Source organism: Carlito syrichta, unplaced genomic scaffold (assembly GCF_000164805.1).
Source record: "Carlito syrichta isolate Samal-C Ts95f unplaced genomic scaffold, Tarsius_syrichta-2.0.1 Scaffold314335, whole genome shotgun sequence".
In the NCBI taxonomy this organism is placed as follows: Eukaryota; Metazoa; Chordata; class Mammalia; order Primates; family Tarsiidae; genus Carlito; species Carlito syrichta.
The window spans coordinates 1,168,626-1,175,489 of record NW_007258431.1 but is presented as its reverse complement, the minus strand read 5'-3'; positions in this window follow the sequence as shown (position 1 = coordinate 1,175,489).

Genomic DNA, 6,864 nt, shown 5'->3' with positions numbered 1-6,864 from the left:
TATATTTTTTTTTTTAGAGTTGGAGTCTCACTCTGTCGCCCAGACTGGAGGGCAGTGGCCGCTCCCGGCCACCGCAGCCTCCACCTGCTGGGCTCCGGCGATCCTTCCGCCTCAGCCTTCCGAATAGCCGGAATTACAGGCATGCGCTACCACGCCCGGCTGATTTTTTGATTCTTTGTAGAGATGAGATCTCGCTGCCCAGGTGGGTCTCGAACCCGTGGGTTCAGGCAATCCACTCACCTCAGCCTCCCAAAGGCGCGGGATTACAGGTTGAGCCACTGAGCCCGGCTAATGCTATATTTTTTAAAAGGCTATGATAAGACAGTGTGGCCAGTGTAGAAAACAGTTTGACAATTCCTTAAAAAGTTAAACATGGGGCTGGGTACAGTAGCACATGTCTGTAATCTCAGCACTGTGGGAGGTAGAGGCGAGAGGATTGCCTGAGCCCAGGGGTTTGAGACCAGTCTGGGCAACTTGGTGAAACCTCGTCTCTACAATAAATCAAAAAATTATCTGGGCATGGTGGTGTGTGTCTGTGGTTCCAGCTACTGAGAAAGCTGAGATGGAAGGATTGCCCGAACCCAGCAGGTGGAGGCTGCAGTGGCTGTGATCGTGCCACTGAACTCCAGCCTGGGTTGAGACTCAGATTAAAAAAAAAAAAGTTAAATATGGAATTATCATATTATCCAGCAATTGCCCAAAACTCAAAAAATTGAAAGCAAGGACTCAAACAAATTTTTGTACACCAGTGTTCATAGTAGCATTATCCACAATAGCCAAAAGGTGGAAGTAACCCAAATGTCCATTGATGGGATGAATGGGTAAATAAAATGTGGTGTATCCATACAATGGAATATTATTCATCTGTTTTTGGCTTAGACAACAGAAATTTATTGTCTCACAGTTCTGGAGGCTACAAGTGTGAGATCAAGTTGTCAGCAGTGTTGGTTCCTGTGAAGGCTATGAGGAAAAATTTATGCCATGCTTCTCTCTTTGCGTCTGGTGGTTTGCTGGGATTGTTGACCTTTCTTGACTTGTGCAAGCATTACCCTGGTCTCTGTCTTCATCTTCACATGGCTTTCTCCCTGTGTGTCTTATTCATCTTTAATAAGGAAATTCTGATACAAGGTATAACATGGATGAATCTTGAAAACATTATGCTAGGTGAAGTAGGCCAGGCACGAAATGTCAAATATTGTGTGATTTCATTTATAGGAGGTACCTAGAACAGGCAAATTCATGGAGACAGAAAGGAAAATAGTGGTTACCAAAGGCTGGTGGACAGGAGAGGAGAGCGACTGTTCAGTGGGTTTCTGTTTGTAAAGATGAAAATTTTCTGAAAATAGACAGTCATGATGGCTGCACAAAATTGTGAATGTACTTAATACTGCTGAATTGTATGCTTAAAATGATTAAACTGGCAACTTGTATTTTTCTACAACGAAACAATAGCAAAAGGAACCAAAATTAGCCTCTATCTCATAGACTAAGAAGGATAATTTATGTGAAGTGCTTAGCACAGTGCCAGGCTCATACGAAATACTCACTGAAGGAAGGATGAATGTTTTTCTAATAAGTTAGAACCATTTAAAGATGGTAAGGACGTTTTTGAGGGATGGTATAATGACTTCCCTGCAACTGGAAGTGTTTAAGAGGAGGCAGAACCGACCTCTTAAAATTTCGTATGCAAACAAATCACAGTCTATCTTTTTTTAACAAGTTCCAAGTGATGCTGTCGCCACCACTTGAGCACACTTGAGAAGCAGGGAGCTAGACGATTCCTTAAGGGGATGCTGGAGAAGGTATGTGAGAACTCATCACATGGACCAATGAGTTCAATCTCTGCTGCCTAGTGCGGGTGCCATTCACCACATGTGGCTATTGAGCACTTGAAATATGGCTAGTCCAGGCCATTGCCTTGCTAAGCTATGGTCTGGCCATGTGTTCTTTAAGCTATGGTCAGGACATGTTTTTTTTTTTATTGGGGGGAAGAAGAAAGAGAGAGAGAGAGAGAGAGAGAGAGAGAGAGAGAGAGAGAGAGAGAGAGAGACAGAGAGACAGAGAGAGAGAGAAAGAAAGAGACTGGACTCCGGTCTAGTGCAGAAGCGATGTGTGTCAGGACATGTTTTCCTAGGCTTTGGCCCCTTCCTCTACCTTGGGGAGGTGAATCTCCTCTCTTTTTCTCTCTTTCTCAATCTCCCTCTCTCCCTCCCTCTCTCTCCCACTATCTCTCTCGAATTTACTTTCTAAATAAACTATATTGCCAATTAAAAAAAAAGAAACATGGCTAGTCCAAATTGAGATGTATTGTGAGTGCTAGATACACAAAAACTTAGTATGAAAACAGACTGAAATATTCCATTAGTAATTTTTATATTGATTTACATGTTGAAATGATACTATTTTGGATATATTGGGCTAAATAAAATACTAAAAATTTGGCCAGGTACAGCGGCTCAAGTCTGTTATCCCAGCACTTTGGGAGGCCAAGGCAGGAGAATTGCTTGCACTCAGGATTTTGAGACCAGCCTGAGCAACATAGCGAGACCTCATCTATGCAAAAAAAAAAAAAAAAAAAAAAATAGCCGGGCATTGTGGCACATGCTTGTATTCCCAGCTACGTAGTAGGCTGAGGAGGGTGGTTGGAGCTGCAATGAGCCCGTGATTGTGCCACTGCATTCCAGCCTGAGTGACAGAGTGAGACCCCAACTCCAAAAAAAAAAAAAAAATGAAACCTAAAAAATTTTAAAGGATTATGAATGGAAGGAGAGGTTATGAATGGAAGGAGATAGAGCAGAATCTGGAGGGTTATACAGGTTAAAAGAGGACTTTTTTTCCCCCTTGGTAACATGGCAAGAACATAAAGAAGATAGGAAGGATAAATGGAGCCAAAGGGTAGCACTCCAGGAACAGCAAGGTGGAGTCAGTGAGGTCTGCAAGGAGGCCGCAGGTAAAATAAAGTTGATGCAGCATTTATATGAATATATGAAAGATGGAAAGAATTGAAGCAAAGATGTAACAATGTTAATGCTGGCACCTGGGCAGTGGGGATGATGCTTACATTTTATTTTTACTTTTTCTATTTTTATCTTTTTGTGTGTGTTCTACGTTTCTCTTTTATTTTCCTTTTCTTCAGAAAGATGCATAACTTTTAAAATTAGGGAGAAATGTTATTTATTATGAAAATAAAAGCAGAAAATCTGCTTCCCTATTGTAGAAGGACCATACGTCAGTGGTAGCCAGGACACTGACTCCAGCACACAAGACCATCCTGCAGACGCATGTGACATGAACACACATATCACAAGAATTATAGTATAAGCATGTGGATGCATGGTGAGGACTAGAAGGAGGTTCTCCAGCCTGTCAAGAGTAGTCGTGGCTGTCTGGATTTCAGGTAATTTCTATTTTCTTTCCCCTTTCGTTAACAGATTAAGTATTTTAGAATGTCTGTGTACTTTTTTATAATCAGAAAAAAAGAATAATGCTGTAATTTTGAAAAACAGGTATAGTCTTCATGAAAGAAATCAGTAGTTGCACTATACTCCATGCTGATAAAACCATATCTTAGGCTCTCACTTACCTACCAGCCTGGAAGAAGCAGTGACTATGTTGTGAACTGCCTGTGGAGGGGGCCAGATCCAAGGAAACTGGGGACAGCCTCCGCGACTTCTGACCTACAGCCAGCAGAAAACTGATGCCCTCAATACTAAAGCTGCAAGGAAGTGAGCTTGAAAGTAGATTCTTACCAAGTCAAGTCTTAAGATAAAAACATTTTCTGACCGACACCTTGATCGCAGCCTTGTGAGACCCTAGAGCACAGGACCCAATTAACTCATGCCTGGACTCCTGACCTATAGAAACTGCGAGACAGTAAATGTGTATTGTTTTAAGCTGCTGAATTTGTGGCACGTTTTAATTAATACATATACCTACTAGCCGCGTGTGAGATGCTTTACATCCTTGCCAACTCTTTACACATTCTCTTTGAGAATGTGTGATACTCTGTTGTTTCTGTGAGAGATCACTCTTGACTGCTTATTTAGAATTTAACAGATGTAGGAAGAGTTTTCCTTTTAACTTTGGCCATGCTGGTGGGTATATATTGTGATTTTAATTTTAATTTTCCTGCTGATTAATAATGTTGGGCACTTTTTAATATGCTTATTGGTCATAGGGTATATTATTTTATGAAATGCCTTGCAAGTATTTTTCTCATTGAAAAAATTGAATTGTAAAGGAATACCTGAGACTAGGTTAAAAAAGAAATTCAGCCGGGCTTGATGGCTCATGCCTGTAATCTAAGCACTTTGGGAGGCCAAGGCAAGAGGATTGCTTGAGCCCAGGAGTTCGAGACCAACCTGGGCAACATAACGATACCTCATCTCTACAAAAAATAAAATATTATCTAGGCATGGTGGTGAGCGCCCATAGTCCCAGCTACATGGGAAGTTGAGATGGAAGGATTGCCTGAGCTCAGTAGGCCGAGATTGTGGTGAACTGTGAACATGACACTGCACTCCAGCCTGGGTGACACAGTGAGACTCCCACTCAAAAAAAATAATTGAGTTGCCTATCTTTTTGTTACCGAGTTTCAGGAATTACTTATATATACTGGACATGAACTTTTGTAGGATATGTGGATTAAAAATCTCTTCTCTCATTCTGGGGCTTGCCTTTGCACTCTCTTACTAGTGTCTTAATGAAAACAAAAATCTTCTCAATTTTAAATTTAAAAAATCTTAGGTTTAGTGTCCAATCTTGAACATCTAATAGAGGCCCTTCTTCCCTGCAAACAGGTCATGCTATTTACGAACACACCTTTATATGTCTTTGAGGGGTATCAGAATATGCCACCCCAAAATATGTCATTTTGGCATAAGGATTATTTTGAGCTAACTGCTATTTATTTATTTATCTATTTTTAATATTTTTAAAATTTAAATATGTGGGGTACAATTCAGGGTTAGGTATACAAATGTTCATCATGCAGGGATCCTTGTTGATGAGGTGAGTACCCCCTACCCCGGCAGATTCCCACTTCTGCCAATTCAGGCCCTGCACTCCCTTGGCAGTTTCCCACTACTGCCAACCCTTTTCTTATAGTGTTATGATAGTTGTTCAAGGTTCGCTTATGAGTGAGAATGTGTGATACTCTGTTGTTTCTGTGAGAGATCACTCCTGACTGCTTATTTAGAATTTAACAGACGTAGGAAGAGTTTTCCGCCCTCCTCTAATCTACCTAAAAAGCGGACATAAATTTCCCTTTGAAGAAGGTGCTTCCCTTACCAGGGAGAGAAGAGTGACCCTTATCACAGAAGGTGGGGAGAGAAGGCCAAGTTAAATTTGCATAAACAGACTTTACTAAAATAGCCCTTGTCTTCCATTAGTTCTCTCATATATTTCCTAGTTACTGTCCCACAAATTATCAGCTCTTAAAGCTAACGCCCTCTTTCTTTTGTTAAGAGTATATAAGCCCCAGAGTTTGTTCACTTCTATGAGTTTTACTTGTTTTCTGTGAACTGTGCATGTAAATATTAATTTTAAAATGTGTGCCTTTTCTGCTACTCATCTGTCTTTGTTAGTTTAATTGACAGGCCACAGGCAATGACCCTGAGAGGTCTGAGAGGATATAGGAAAAGTTTTTCCTTCCTGACATCTTCTGGAAGCAGGGTAATTAAGATGGTGAGAAGTCTGGAAAGCGTGCCCTGTGAAGATTAGTTGGGGGATGTCAAGCTTGTGGAAGAAAACACTGCTGGGGTGGAGGATATGTGGGAGGGCTGTTGTTAAGGTGGAGAGGAGAAGAAAGAAAGGCAGTTAACATTTGTTAACATATACTAAGTGTCTGACTCTGTGCTAGGAGCATTAGAATATTTAATCTTCAGATAAGAAAACTGACAGGATGAGGTGGCTCAGCCTCTAATCCCAGCACTTTGGAAGGCCTACAGAGAGGATTGCCTGAGCCCGCAAGTTCGAAACCAGCCTGGGCAACTTGGTGAGACTTTGACTCTACAATAAATCACAGAAACTAACTGGACACAGTGGCGTGCATCTGTAGTTCCAGCTACTTGGAAGGCTGAGGCAAAGGATCACTTGAACCCAGCAAGTCGAGGCTCTGGTGGCCGTGAGTGTGCCACTGCACTCCAGCCTGGGCGACAAGAGTGAGACTCCAACTTAAAACAAAAACAAAAACAAAAAACAAACAAAAAAAACCTGAGACTCAGAAAAATTAAATAATATACCAAGAGACCCAGAGTTACAAAGCTAGAAAGTGATGGAGTTTGGCTTCAAAAAGGTCTTGTGGCAATTTCATTCTTAGGTATATACCCAAAAGAACTGAAGAACTTGTACATGCATATTCATAGCAGTACTGTTCACAGTAGCCAAAAGTTGGAAACAGCCCAAATATTTATCAATAGATGAATAAATTGTGGTATATACATACAGAGGAATACTATTTAGCCATAAAAGGGAATGAAGTACTGACACTTGCTACACCTTGGATGAACCTCAAGAACTTTTGCTAAGTGAAAGAAACCAGACACAAAAAGTCACATAGTGTATGATTACATTTATATGAAACTTTCAGAACAGGTAAATCCATAGGGATAGAAAGCAGATTGGGGGTTCCCAGGGGCTCTGGGGAGGGCGGAATGGGAAAAAATTGCTTAATGGATATGGGGTTTGAAAATGTTGGGTGATGAGCCGGGCTCGGTGGCTCAGTCTGTAATCCCGCGCCTTTGGGAGGCTGAGGTGAGTGGATTGCCTGAGCCCGCGGACTCGAGACCCGCCTGGGCAATTTGGTGAGACCTCATCTCTACAATAAATCAAAAATGAGCTGGGCATGGTAGCGCGCGCCTGTAG